The sequence below is a fragment of the Hemitrygon akajei genome, chromosome 10 (genome assembly GCF_048418815.1).
Source record: "Hemitrygon akajei chromosome 10, sHemAka1.3, whole genome shotgun sequence".
In the NCBI taxonomy this organism is placed as follows: Eukaryota; Metazoa; Chordata; class Chondrichthyes; order Myliobatiformes; family Dasyatidae; genus Hemitrygon; species Hemitrygon akajei.
In genome coordinates, this window is record NC_133133.1 from 20,814,271 (window position 1) to 20,830,489 (window position 16,219).

Sequence of the window (16,219 nt, forward strand, 5' to 3'; positions counted from 1 at the left end):
CTGAGGTACAAAGGTCCCAGTACTGATCCTGTGGTACAAATAACCTAGTACTGATACTGTGGTACAAAGGTCCCAGTACTGATCCTGTGGTACAAAGGTCCCAGTACTGATCCTGTGGTACAAATAACCCAGTACTGATCCTGTGGTACAAAGGTCCCTGTACTGATCCTGTGGTACAAAGGTCCCAGTACTGATCCTATGGTCCAAATAACCCAGCACTGATCCTGTGGTACAAAGGTCCCAGTACTGATCCTGTGGTACAAAAGGTCACAGTACTGATCCTGTGGTACAAAGGTCCCAGTACTGATCCTGTGGCACAAATAACCCAGTACTGATCCTGCGGTACAAAGGTCACAGTACTGATCCTGCGGTACAAAGTTCCCAGTACTGATCCTCTGGTACAAAGTTCCCAGTACTGATCCTGTGGTACAAATAACCCAGTACTGATCCTCTGGTACAAAGTTCCCAGTACTGATCCTGTGGTACAAAGGTCCCAGTACTGATCCTGTGGTACAAAAGTCCCAGTAATGATCCTGTGGTACAAATAACCCAGTACTGATCCTGTGGTACAAAGGTCCCAGTACTGATCCTATGGTCCAAATAACCCAGTACTGATCCTGTGGTACAAAGGTCCCAGTACTGATCCTATGGTCCAAATAACCCAGCACTGATCCTGTGGTACAAAGGTCCCAGTACTGATCCTGTGGTACAAAAGGTCACAGTACTGATCCTGTGGTACAAAGGTCCCAGTACTGATCCTGTGGCACAAATAACCCAGTACTGATCCTGCGGTACAAAGGTCACAGTACTGATCCTCCGGTACAAAGTTCCCAGTACTGATCCTCTGGTACAAAGTTCCCAGTACAGATCCTGTGGTACAAATAACCCAGTACTGATCCTCTGGTACAAAGTTCCCAGTACTGATCCTGTGGTATAAAGGTCCCAGTACTGATCCTGTGGTACAAAAGTCCCAGTAATGATCCTTTGGTACAAATAACCCAGTACTGATCCTGTGGTACAAAGGTCCCAGTACTGATCCTATGGTCCAAATAACCCAGTACTGATCCTGTGGTACAAAGGTCCCAGTACTGATCCTGTGGTACAAATAACCCAGTACTGATCCTGTGGTACAAAGGTCCCAGTACTGATCCTGTGGTACAAAGGTCCCAGTACTGATCCTGTGGTACAAATAACCCAGTACTGATCCTGTGGTACAAAGGTCCCAGTACTGATCCTATGGTCCAAATAACCCAGCACTGATCCTGTGGTACAAAGGTCCCAGTACTGATCCTGTGGTACAAAAGGTCACAGTACTGATCCTGTGGTACAAAGGTCCCAGTACTGATCCTGTGGCACAAATAACCCAGTACTGATCCTGCGGTACAAAGGTCACAGTACTGATCCTGCGGTACAAAGTTCCCAGTACTGATCCTCTGGTACAAAGTTCCCAGTACTGATCCTGTGGTACAAATAACCCAGTACTGATCCTCTGGTACAAAGTTCCCAGTACTGATCCTGTGGTACAAAGTTCCCAGTACTGATCCTGTGGTACAAATAACCCAGTACTGATCTTCTGGTACAAATAGCCCAGTACTGATCCTGTGGTACAAAGGTCCCAGTACTGATCCTGTGGTACAAAAGTCCCAGTAATGATCCTGTGGTACAAATAACCCAGTACTGATCCTGTGGTACAACGGTCCCAGTACTGATCCTATGGTCCAAATAACCCAGTACTGATCCTGTGGTACAAAGGTCCCAGTACTGATTCTGTGGTACAAATAACCCAGTACTGATCCTGTGGTACAAATAACCCAGTACTGATCCTGTGGTACAAAGGTCCCAGTACTGATCCTGTGGTACAAAGGTCCCAGTACAGATCCTGTGGTACAAATAACCCAGTACTGATCCTGTGGTACAAAGGTCCCAGTACTGATCCTGTGGTACAAAGGTCCCAGTACTAATCCTGAGGTACAAATAACCCAGTACTGATCCTGTGGTACAAATAACCCAGTACTGATCCTGTGGTACAAATAACCCAGTACTGATCCTGTGGTACAAAGGTCCCAGTACTGATCCTGTGGTACAAATAACCCAGTACTGATACTGTGGTACAAAGGTCCCAGTACTGATCCTGTGGTACAAAGGTCCCAGTACTGATCCTGTGGTACAAATAACCCAGTACTGATCCTGTGGTACAAATAACCCAGTACTGATCCTGTGGTACAAAGGTCCCAGTACTGATCCTATGGTCCAAATAACCCAGCACTGATCCTGTGGTACAAATAACCCAGTACTGATCTTCTGGTACAAATAGCCCAGTACTGATCCTGTGGTACAAAGGTCCCAGTACTGATCCTGTGGTACAAAAGTCCCAGTAATGATCCTGTGGTACAAAGGTCCCAGTACTGATCCTGTGGTACAAAGGTCCCAGTCCAGATCCTGTGGTACAAATAACCCAGTACTGATCCTGTGGTACAAAGGTCCCAGTACTGATCCTGTGGTACAAAGGTCCCAGTACTAATCCTGAGGTACAAAGGTCCCAGTACTGATCCTGTGGTACAAATAACCCAGTACTGATCCTGTGGTACAAAGGTCCCAGTACTGATCCTGTGGTACAAAGGTCCCAGTACTGATCCTATGGTCCAAATAACCCAGCACTGATCCTGTGGTACAAAGGTCCCAGTACTGATCCTGTGGTACAAAAGGTCACAGTACTGATCCTGTGGTACAAAGGTCCCAGTACTGATCCTGTGGCACAAATAACCCAGTACTGATCCTGCGGTACAAAGGTCACAGTACTGATCCTGCGGTACAAAGTTCCCAGTACTGATCCTCTGGTACAAAGTTCCCAGTACTGATCCTGTGGTACAAATAACCCAGTACTGATCCTCTGGTACAAAGTTCCCAGTACTGATCCTGTGGTACAAAGGTCCCAGTACTGATCCTGTGGCACAAATAACCCAGTACTGATCCTGCGGTACAAAGGTCACAGTACTGATCCTGCGGTACAAAGTTCCCAATACTGATCCTCTGGTACAAAGTTCCCAGTACTGATCCTGTGGTACAAATAACCCAGTACTGATCCTCTGGTACAAAGTTCCCAGTACTGATCCTGTGGTACAAAGTTCCCAGTACTGATCCTGTGGTACAAATAACCCAGTACTGATCTTCTGGTACAAATAGCCCAGTACTGATCCTGTGGTACAAAGGTCCCAGTACTGATCCTGTGGTACAAAAGTCCCAGTAATGATCCTGTGGTACAAAGGTCCCAGTACTGATCCTGTGGTACAAAGGTCCCAGTACAGATCCTGTGGTACAAATAACCCAGTACTGATCCTGTGGTACAAAGGTCCCAGTACTGATCCTGTGGTACAAAGGTCCCAGTACTAATCCTGAGGTACAAAGGTCCCAGTACTGATCCTGTGGTACAAATAACCCAGTACTGATACTGTGGTACAAAGGTCCCAGTACTGATCCTGTGGTACAAAGGTCCCAGTACTGATCCTGTGGTACAAAGGTCCCAGTACTGATCCTATGGTCCAAATAACCCAGCACTGATCCTGTGGTACAAAGGTCCCAGTACTGATCCTGTGGTACAAAAGGTCACAGTACTGATCCTGTGGTACAAAGGTCCCAGTACTGATCCTGTGGCACAAATAACCCAGTACTGATCCTGCGGTACAAAGGTCACAGTACTGATCCTGCGGTACAAAGTTCCCAGTACTGATCCTCTGGTACAAAGTTCCCAGTACTGATCCTGTGGTACAAATAACCCAGTACTGATCCTCTGGTACAAAGTTCCCAGTACTGATCCTGTGGTACAAAGTTCCCAGTACTGATCCTGTGGTACAAATAACCCAGTACTGATCTTCTGGTACAAATAGCCCAGTACTGATCCTGTGGTACAAAGGTCCCAGTACTGATCCTGTGGTACAAAAGTCCCAGTAATGATCCTGTGGTACAAAGGTCCCAGTACTGATCCTGTGGTACAAAGGTCCCAGTACAGATCCTGTGGTACAAATAACCCAGTACTGATCCTGTGGTACAAAGGTCCCAGTACTGACCCTGTGGTACAAAGGTCCCAGTACTAATCTTGAGGTACAAAGGTCCCAGTACTGATCCTGTGGTACAAATAACCCAGTACTGATACTGTGGTACAAAGGTCCCAGTACTGATCCTGTGGTACAAATAACCCAGTACTGATCCTGTGGTACAAAGGTCCCAGTACTGATCCTATGGTCCAAATAACCCAGCACTGATCCTGTGGTACAAAGGTCCCAGTACTGATCCTGTGGTACAAAAGGTCACAGTACTGATCCTGTGGTACAAAGGTCCCAGTACTGATCCAGTGGCACAAATAATCCAGTACTGATCCTGCGGTACAAAGGTCACAGTACTAATCCTGCGGTACAAAGTTCCCAGTACTGATCCTCTGGTACAAAGTTCCCAGTACTGATCCTGTGGTACAAATAACCCAGTACTGATCCTCTGGTACAAAGTTCCCAGTACTGATCCTGTGGTACAAAGGTCCCAGTACTGATCCTGTGGTACAAATAACCCAGTACTGATCCTGTGGTACAAATAACCCAGTACTGATCCTGTGGTACAAAGGTCCCAGTACTGATCCTATGGTCCAAATAACCCAGCACTGATCCTGTGGTACAAATAACCCAGTACTGATCTTCTGGTACAAATAGCCCAGTACTGATCCTGTGGTACAAAGGTCCCAGTACTGATCCTGTGGTACAAAAGTCCCAGTAATGATCCTGTGGTACAAAGGTCCCAGTACTGATCCTGTGGTACAAAGGTCCCAGTCCAGATCCTGTGGTACAAATAACCCAGTACTGATCCTGTGGTACAAAGGTCCCAGTACTGATCCTGTGGTACAAAGGTCCCAGTACTAATCCTGAGGTACAAAGGTCCCAGTACTGATCCTGTGTTACAAATAACCCAGTACTGATACTGTGGTACAAAGGTCCCAGTACTGATCCTGTGGTACAAAGGTCCCAGTACTGATCCTGTGGTACAAAGGTCCCAGTACTGATCCTATGGTCCAAATAACCCAGCACTGATCCTGTGGTACAAAGGTCCCAGTACTGATCCTGTGGTACAAAAGGTCACAGTACTGATCCTGTGGTACAAAGGTCCCAGTACTGATCCTGTGGCACAAATAACCCAGTACTGATCCTGCGGTACAAAGGTCACAGTACTGATCCTGCGGTACAAAGTTCCCAGTACTGATCCTCTGGTACAAAGTTCCCAGTACTGATCCTGTGGTACAAATAACCCAGTACTGATCCTCTGGTACAAAGTTCCCAGTACTGATCCTGTGGTACAAAGGTCCCAGTACTGATCCTGTGGCACAAATAACCCAGTACTGATCCTGCGGTACAAAGGTCACAGTACTGATCCTGCGGTACAAAGTTGCCAGTACTGATCCTCTGGTACAAAGTTCCCAGTACTGATCCTGTGGTACAAATAACCCAGTACTGATCCTCTGGTACAAAGTTCCCAGTACTGATCCTGTGGTACAAAGTTCCCAGTACTGATCCTGTGGTACAAATAACCCAGTACTGATCTTCTGGTACAAATAGCCCAGTACTGATCCTGTGGTACAAAGGTCCCAGTACTGATCCTGTGGTACAAAAGTCCCAGTAATGATCCTGTGGTACAAAGGTCCCAGTACTGATCCTGTGGTACAAAGGTCCCAGTACAGATCCTGTGGTACAAATAACCCAGTACTGATCCTGTGGTACAAAGTTCCCAGTACTGATCCTGTGGTACAAAGGTCCCAGTACTAATCCTGAGGTACAAAGGTCCCAGTACTGATCCTGTGGTACAAATAACCCAGTACTGATACTGTGGTACAAAGGTCCCAGTACTGATCCTGTGGTACAAAGGTCCCAGTACTGATCCTGTGGTACAAAGGTCCCAGTACTGATCCTATGGTCCAAATAACCCAGCACTGATCCTGTGGTACAAAGGTCCCAGTACTGATCCTGTGGTACAAAAGGTCACAGTACTGATCCTGTGGTACAAATGTCCCAGTACTGATCCTGTGGCACAAATAACCCAGTACTGATCCTGCGGTACAAAGGTCACAGTACTGATCCTGCGGTACAAAGTTCCCAGTACTGATCCTCTGGTACAAAGTTCCCAGTACTGATCCTGTGGTACAAATAACCCAGTACTGATCCTCTGGTACAAAGTTCCCAGTACTGATCCTGTGGTACAAAGTTCCCAGTACTGATCCTGTGGTACAAATAACCCAGTACTGATCTTCTGGTACAAATAGCCCAGTACTGATCCTGTGGTACAAAGGTCCCAGTACTGATCCTGTGGTACAAAAGTCCCAGTAATGATCCTGTGGTACAAAGGTCCCAGTACTGATCCTGTGGTACAAAGGTCCCAGTACAGATCCTGTGGTACAAATAACCCAGTACTGATCCTGTGGTACAAAGGTCCCAGTACTGATCCTGTGGTACAAAGGTCCCAGTACTAATCCTGAGGTACAAAGGTCCCAGTACTGATCCTGTGGTACAAATAACCCAGTACTGATACTGTGGTACAAAGGTCCCAGTACTGATCCTGTGGTACAAAGGTCCCAGTACTGATCCTGTGGTACAAATAACCCAGTACTGATCCTGTGGTACAAATAACCCAGTACTGATCCTGTGGTACAAAGGTCCCAGTACTGACCCTATGGTCCAAATAACCCAGCACTGATCCTGTGGTACAAAGGTCCCAGTACTGATCCTGTGGTACAAAAGGTCACAGTACTGATACTGTGGTACAAAGGTCCCAGTACTGATCCTGTGGCACAAATAATCCAGTACTGATCCTGCGGTACAAAGGTCACAGTACTAATCCTGCGGTACAAAGTTCCCAGTACTGATCCTCTGGTACAAAGTTCCCAGTACTGATCCTGTGGTACAAATAACCCAGTACTGATCCTCTGGTACAAAGTTCCCAGTACTGATCCTGTGGTACAAAGGTCCCAGTACTGATCCTGTGGTACAAAAGTCCCAGTAATGATCCTGTGGTACAAATAACCCAGTACTTATCCTGTGGTACAAAGGTCCCAGTACTGATCCTATGGTCCAAATAACCCAGTACTGATCCTGTGGTACAAAGGTCCCAGTACTGATCCTGTGGTACAAATAACCCAGTACTGATCCTGTGGTACAAATAACCCAGTACTGATCCTGTGGTACAAAGGTCCCAGTACTGATCCTGTGGTACAAAGGTCCCAGTACTGATCCTGTGGTACAAATAACCCAGTACTGATCCTGTGGTACAAAGGTCCCAGTACTGATCCTATGGTACAAATAACCCAGTACTGATCCTGTGGTACAAAGGTCCCAGTACTGATCCTGTGGTACAAAGGTCCCAGTACTGATCCTATGGTCCAAATAACCCAGCACTGATCCTGAGGTACAAAGGTCCCAGTACTGATCCTGTGGTACAAATAACCCAGTACTGATCCTGTGGTACAAATAACCCAGTACTGATCATGTGGTACAAAGGTCACAGTACTGATCCTGTGGTAGAAAGGACCCAGTACTGATCCTGTGGTACAAATAACCCAGTACTGATCCTGTGGTACAAAGGTCCCAGTACTGATCCTGTGGTACAAAGGTCCCAGTACTGATCCTGTGGTACAAATAACCCAGTACTGATCCTGTGGTACAAAGGTCCCAGTACTGATCCTGTGGTACAAAGGTCCCAGTACTGATCCTGTGGTACAAATAACCCAGTACTGATCCTGTGGCACAAATAACCCAGTACTGATCCTGTGGAACAAAGGTCCCAGTACTGATCCTATGGTCCAAATAACCCAGTACTGATCCTGTGGTACAAAGGTCCCAGTACTGATCCTGTGGTACAAATAACCCAGTACTGATCCTGTGGTACAAATAACCCAGTACTGATCCTGTGGTACAAAGGTCCCAGTACTGATCCTATGGTCCAAATAACACAGAACTGATCCTGTGGTACAAATATCCCAGTACTGATCCTGTGGTACAAAAGGTCCCAGTACTGATCCTGTGGTACAAATGTCCCAGTACTGATCCTGTGGTACAAAGGTCCCTGTACTGATCCTGTGGTACAAATAACCCAGTACTGATCCTGTGGTACAAATAACCCGTACTGATCCTGTGGTACAAAAGGTCCCAGTACTGATCCTGTGGTACAAAGGTCGCAGTACTGATCCTTTGGTACAAATAACCCAGTACTGATCCTGTGGTACAAATAACCCAGTACTGATCCTGTGGTACAAAAGGTCCCAGTACTGATCCTGTGGTAGAAATAACCCAGGACTGATCCTGTGGTACAAAGGTCCCAGTACTGATCCTGTGGTACAAATGTCCCAGTACTGATCCTGTGGTACAAAGGTCCCAGTACTGATCCTGTGGTACAAATAACCCAGTACTGATCCTGTGGCACAAATAACCCAGTCTTGATCCTGTCATACAAATAACCCAGTACTGATCCTGTGGTACAAATAACCCAGCACTGATCCTGTGGCACAAACAACCCTGTACTGATCCTGTGGCACAAATAACCCAGTCCTGATCCTGCCGTACAAATCACCCAGTACAGATCCTGTGGTACAAAGGTCCCAGTACTGTTTCTGTGGTACAAAAGGTCACAGTACTGATCCTGTGGTACAAAGGTCCCAGTACTGATCCTGTGGCACAAATAACCCAGTACTGATCCTGCGGTACAAAGGTCACAGTACTGATCCTGCGGTACAAAGTTCCCAGTACTGATCCTGTGGTACAAAGTTCCCAGTACTGATCCTGTGGTACAAATAACCCAGTACTGATCTTCTGGTACAAATAGCCCAGTACTGATCCTGTGGTACAAAGGTCCCAGTACTGATCCTGTGGTACAAAAGTCCCAGTAATGATCCTGTGGTACAAATAACCCAGTACTGATCCTGTGGTACAAAGGTCCCAGTACTGACCCTATGGTCCAAATAACCCAGTACTGATCCTGTGGTACAAAGGTCCCAGTACTGATCCTGTGGTACAAATAACCCAGTACTGATCCTGTGGCACAAATAACCCAGTACTGATCCTGTGGAACAAAGGTCCCAGTACTGATCCTATGGTCCAAATAACCCAGTACTGATCCTGTGGTACAAAGGTCCCAGTACTGATCCTGTGGTACAAATAACCCAGTACTGATCCTGTGGTACAAATAACCCAGTACTGATCCTGTGGTACAAAGGTCCCAGTACTGATCCTATGGTCCAAATAACACAGAACTGATCCTGTGGTACAAATATCCCAGTACTGATCCTGTGGTACAAAAGGTCCCAGTACTGATCCTGTGGTACAAATGTCCCAGTACTGATCCTGTGGTACAAAGGTCCCTGTACTGATCCTGTGGTACAAATAACCCAGTACTGATCCTGTGGTACAAATAACCCAGTACTGATCCTGTGGTACAAAAGGTCCCAGTACTGATCCTGTGGTACAAAGGTCGCAGTACTGATCCTGTGGTACAAATAACCCAGTACTGATCCTGTGGTACAAATAACCCAGTACTGATCCTGTGGTACAAAAGGTCCCAGTACTGATCCTGTGGTAGAAATAACCCAGGACTGATCCTGTGGTACAAAGGTCCCAGTACTGATCCTGTGGTACAAATGTCCCAGTACTGATCCTGTGGTACAAAGGTCCCAGTACTGACCTGTGGTACAAATAACCCAGTACTGATCCTGTGGCACAAATAACCCAGTCTTGATCCTGTCATACAAATAACCCAGTACTGATCCTGTGGTACAAATAACCCAGCACTGATCCTGTGGCACAAACAACCCTGTACTGATCCTGTGGCACAAATAACCCAGTCCTGATCCTGCCGTACAAATCACCCAGTACAGATCCTGTGGTACAAAGGTCCCAGTACTGTTTCTGTGGTACAAAAGGTCACAGTACTGATCCTGTGGTACAAAGGTCCCAGTACTGATCCTGTGGCACAAATAACCCAGTACTGATCCTGCGGTACAAAGGTCACAGTACTGATCCTGCGGTACAAAGTTCCCAGTACTGATCCTGTGGTACAAATAACCGAGTACTGATCCTCTGGTATAAAGTTCCCAGTACTGATCCTGTGGTACAAAGTTCCCAGTACTGATCCTGTGGTACAAATAACCCAGTACTGATCTTCTGGTACAAATAGCCCAGTACTGATCCTGTGGTACAAAGGTCCCAGTACTGATCCTGTGGTACAAAAGTCCCAGTAATGATCCTGTGGTACAAATAACCCAGTACTGATCCTGTGGTACAAAGGTCCCAGTACTGACCCTATGGTCCAAATAACCCAGTACTGATCCTGTGGTACAAAGGTCCCAGTACTGATCCTGTGGTACAAATAACCCAGTACTGATCCTGTGGCACAAATAACCCAGTACTGATCCTGTGGAACAAAGGTCCCAGTACTGATCCTATGGTCCAAATAACCCAGTACTGATCCTGTGGTACAAAGGTCCCAGTACTGATCCTGTGGTGCAAATAACCCAGTACTGATCCTGTGGTACAAATAACCCAGTACTGATCCTGTGGTACAAAGGTCCCAGTACTGATCCTATGGTCCAAATAACACAGAACTGATCCTGTGGTACAAATATCCCAGTACTGATCCTGTGGTACAAAAGGTCCCAGTACTGATCCTGTGGTACAAATGTCCCAGTACTGATCCTGTGGTACAAAGGTCCCTGTACTGATCCTGTGGTACAAATAACCCAGTACTGATCCTGTGGTACAAATAACCCAGTACTGATCCTGTGGTACAAAAGGTCCCAGTACTGATCCTGTGGTACAAAGGTCGCAGTACTGATCCTGTGGTACAAATAACCCAGTACTGATCCTGTGGTACAAAAGGTCCCAGTACTGATCCTGTGGTAGAAATAACCCAGGACTGATCCTGTGGTACAAAGGTCCCAGTACTGATCCTGTGGTACAAATGTCCCAGTACTGATCCTGTGGTACAAAGTTCCCAGTACTGATCCTGTGGTACAAATAACCCAGTACTGATCCTGTGGCACAAATAACCCAGTCTTGATCCTGTCATACAAATAACCCAGTACTGATCCTGTGGTACAAATAACCCAGCACTGATCCTGTGGCACAAACAACCCTGTACTGATCCTGTGGCACAAATAACCCAGTCCTGATCCTGCCGTAAAAATCACCCAGTACAGATCCTGTGGTACAAAGGTCCCAGTACTGTTTCTGTGGTACAAAAGGTCACAGTACTGATCCTGCGGTACAAAGGTCCCAGTACTGATCCTGTGGCACAAATAACCCAGTACTGATCCTGCGGTACAAAGATCACAGTACTGATCCTGCGGTACAAAGTTCCCAGTACTGATCCTCTGGTACAAAGTTCCCAGTACTGATCCTGTGGTACAAATAACCCAGTACTGATCCTCTGGTACAAAGTTCCCAGTACTGATCCTGTGGTACAAAGGTCCCAGTACTGATCCTGTGGTACAAAGGTCCCAGTACTGATCCTGTGGTAGAAATAACCCAGTACTGATCCTGTGGTACAAAGGTCCCAGTACTGATCCTGTGGTACAAAGGTCCCAGTACTAATCCTGAGGTACAAAGGTCCCAGTACTGATCCTGTGGTACAAATAACCCAGTACTGATCCTCTGGTACAAAGTTCCCAGTACTGATCCTGTGGTACAAAGTTCCCAGTACTGATCCTGTGGTACAAATAACCCAGTACTGATCTTCAGGTACAAATAGCCCAGTACTGATCCTGTGGCACAAATAATCCAGTACTGATCCTGCGGTACAAAGGTCACAGTACTGATCCTGCGGTACAAAGTTCCCAGTACTGATCCTCTGGTACAAAGTTCCCAGTACTGATCCTGTGGTACAAATAACCCAGTACTGATCCTCTGGTACAAAGTTCCCAGTACTGATCCTGTGGTACAAAGGTCCCAGTACTGATCCTGTGGTACAAAAGTCCCAGTAATGATCCTGTGGTACAAATAACCCAGTACTGATCCTGTGGTACAAAGGTCCCAGTACTGATCCTGTGGTACAAAGGTCCCAGTACTGATCCTGTGGTACAAATGACCCAGTACAGATCCTGTGGTACAAAGGTCCCAGTACTGATCCTGTGGTACAAAGGTCCCAGTACTGATCCTGTGGTACAAATAACCCAGTACTGATCCTGTGGTACAAATAACCCAGTACTGATCATGTGGTACAAAGGTCCCAGTACTGATCCTGTAGTAGAAAGGACCCAGTACTGATCCTGTGGTACAAATAACCCAGTACTGATCCTGTGGTACAAAGGTCCCAGTACTGATCCTGTGGTACAAAGGTCCCAGTACTGATCCTGTGGTACAAATAACCCAGTACTGATCCTGTGGTACAAAGGTCCCAGTACTGATCCTGTGGTACAAAGGTCCCAGTACTGATCCTGTGGTAAAAATAACCCAGTACTGATCCTGTGGCACAAATAACCCAGTACTGATCCTGTGGAACAAAGGTCCCAGTACTGATCCTATGGTCCAAATAACCCAGTACTGATCCTGTGGTACAAAGCTCCCAGTACTGATTCTGTGGTACAAATAACCCAGTACTGATCCTGTGGTACAAATAACCCAGTACTGATCCTGTGGTACAAAGGTCCCAGTACTGATCCTATGGTCCAAATAACACAGAACTGATCCTGTGGTACAAATATCCCAGTACTGATCCTGTGGTACAAAAGGTCCCAGTACTGATCCTGTGGTAAAAAATGTCCCAGTACTGATCCTATGGTACAAAGGTCCCTGTACTGATCCTGTGGTACAAATAACACAGTACTGATCCTGTGGTACAAATAACCCAGTACTGATCCTGTGGTACAAAAGGTCCCAGTACTGATCCTGTGGTACAAAGGTCGCAGTACAGATCCTGTGGTACAAATAACCCAGTACTGATCCTGTGGTACAAAAGGTCCCAGTACTGATCCTGTGGTAGAAATAACCCAGGACTGATCCTGTGCTACAAAGGTCCCAGTACTGATCCTGTGGTACAAATGTCCCAGTACTGATCCTGTGGTACAAAGGTCCCAGTACTGATCCTGTGGTACAAATAACCCAGTACTGATCCTGTGGCACAAATAACCCAGTCTTGATCCTGTCATACAAATAACCCAGTACTGATCCTGTGGTACAAATAACCCAGCACTGATCCTGTGGCACAAACAACCCTGTACTGATCCTGTGGCACAAATAACCCAGTCCTGATCCTGCCGTACAAATCACCCAGTACAGATCCTGTGGTACAAAGGTCCCAGTACTGTTTCTGTGGTACAAAATGTCACAGTACTGATCCTGTGGTACAAAGGTCCCAGTACTGATCCTGTGGCACAAATAACCCAGTACTGATCCTGCGGTACAAAGGTCACAGTACTGATCCTGCGGTACAAAGTTCCCAGTACTGATCCTCTGATACAAAGTTCCCAGTACTGATCCTGTGGTACAAATAACCCAGTACTGATCCTCTGGTACAAAGTTCCCAGTACTGATCCTGTGGTACAAAGTTCCCAGTACTGATCCTGTGGTACAAATAACCCAGTACTGATCTTCTGGTACAAATAGCCCAGTACTGATCCTGTGGTACAGAGGTCCCAGTACTGATCCTGTGGTACAAAAGTCCCAGTAATGATCCTGTGGTACAAATAACCCAGTACTGATCCTGTGGTACAAAGGTCCCAGTACTGACCCTATGGTCCAAATAACCCAGTACTGATCCTGTGGTACAAAGGTCCCAGTACTGATCCTGTGGTACAAATATCCCAGTACTGATCCTGTGGTACAAATAACCCAGTACTGATCCTGTGGTACAAAGGTCCCAGTACTGATCCTGTGGTACAAAGGTCCCAGTACTGATCCTGTGGTACAAATAACCCAGTACTGATCCTGTGGTACAAAGGTCCCAGTACTGATCCTGTGGTACAAAGGTCCCAGTACTGATCCTGTGGTACAAATAACCCAGTACTGATCTTCTGGTACAAATAGCCCAGTACTGATCCTGTGGTACAAAGGTCCCAGTACTGATCCTGTGGTACAAAAGTCCCAGTAATGATCCTGTGGTACAAATAACCCAGTACTGATCCTGTGGTACAAAGTTCCCTGTACTGATCCTGTGGTACAAAGGTCCCAGTACTGATCCTATGGTCCAAATAACCCAGCACTGTTCCTGTGGTACAAAGGTCCCAGTACTGATCCTGTGGTACAAAAGGTCACAGTACTGATCCTGTGGTACAAAGGTCCCAGTACTGATCCTGTGGCACAAATAATCCAGTACTGATCCTGCGGTACAAAGGTCACAGTACTGATCCTGCGGTACAAAGTTCCCAGTACTGATCCTCTGGTACAAAGTTCCCAGTACTGATCCTGTGGTACAAATAACCCAGTACTGATCCTCTGGTACAATGTTCCCAGTACTGATCCTGTGGTACAAAGGTCCCAGTACTGATCCTGTGGTACAAAAGTCCCAGTAATGATCCTGTGGTACAAATAACCCAGTACTGATCCTGTGGTACAAAGGTCCCAGTACTGATCCTGTGGTACAAATAACCCAGTACTGATCCTGTGGTACAAAGGTCCCAGTACTGATCCTGTGGTACAAAGGTCCAAGTACTGATCCTGTGGTACAAATAACCCAGTACTGATCCTGTGGTACAAAGGTCCCAGTACTGATCCTGAGGTACAAAGGTCCCAGTACTGATCCTATGGTACAAATAACCCAGTACTGATCCTGTGGTACAAAGGTCCCAGTACTGATCCTGTGGTACAAAGGTCCCAGTACTGATCCTATGGTCCAAATAACCCAGCACTGATCCTGAGGTACAAAGGTCCCAGTACTGATCCTGTGGTACAAATAACCCAGTACTGATCCTGTGGTACAAATAACCCAGTACTGATCATGTGATACAAAGGTACCAGTACTGATCCTGTGGTACAAAGGTCCCAGTACTGATCCTGTGGTACAAATAACCCAGTACTGATCCTGTGGTACAAAGGTCCCAGTACTGATCCTGTGGTACAAAGGTCCCAGTACTGATCCTGTGGTACAAATAACCCAGTACTGATCCTGTGGTACAAAGGTCCCAGTACTGATCCAGTGGTACAAAGGTCCCAGTACTGATCCTGTGGTACAAATAACCCAGTACTGATCCTGTGGCACAAATAACCCAGTACTGATCCTGTGGAACAAATGTCCCAGTACTGATCCTATGGTCCAAATAACCCAGTACTGATCCTGTGGTACAAAGGTCCCAGTACTGATCCTGTGGTACAAATAACCCAGTACTGATCCTGTGGTACAAATAACCCAGTACTGATCCTGTGGTACAAAGGTCCCAGTACTGATCCTATGGTCCAAATAACACAGAACTGATCCTGTGGTACAAATATCCCAGTAGTGATCCTGTGGTACAAAAGGTCCCAGTACTGATCCTGTGGTACAAATAACCCAGTACTGATCCTGTGGTACAAAGGTCCCTGTACTGATCCTGTGGTACAAATAACCCAGTACTGATCCTGTGGTACAAATAACCCAGTACTGATCCTGTGGTACAAAAGGTCCCAGTACTGATCCTGTGGTACAAAGGTCGCAGTACTGATCCTGTGGTACAAATAACCCAGTACTGATCCTGTGGTACAAATAACCCAGTACTGATCCTGTGGTACAAAAGGTCCCAGTACTGATCCTGTGGTAGAAATAACCCAGGACTGATCCTGTGGTACAAAGGTCCCAGTACTGATCCTGTGGTACAAATGTCCCAGTACTGATCCTGTGGTACAAAGGTCCCAGTACTGATCCTGTGGTACAAATAACCCAGTACTGATCCTGTGGCACAAATAACCCAGTCCTGATCCTGCCGTACAAATCACCCAGTACAGATCCTGTGGTACAAAGGTCCCAGTACTGTTTCTGTGGTACAAAAGGTCACAGTACTGATCCTGTGGTACAAAGGTCCCAGTACTGATCCTGTGGCACAAATAACCCAGTACTGATCCTGCGGTACAAAGGTCACAGTACTGATCCTGCGGTACAAAGTTCCCAGTACTGATCCTCTGGTACAAAGTTCCCAGTACTGATCCTGTGGTACAAATAACCCAGTACTGATCCTCTGGTACAAAGTTCCCAGTACTGATCCTGTGGTAGAAAGTTCCCATTACTGATCCTGTGG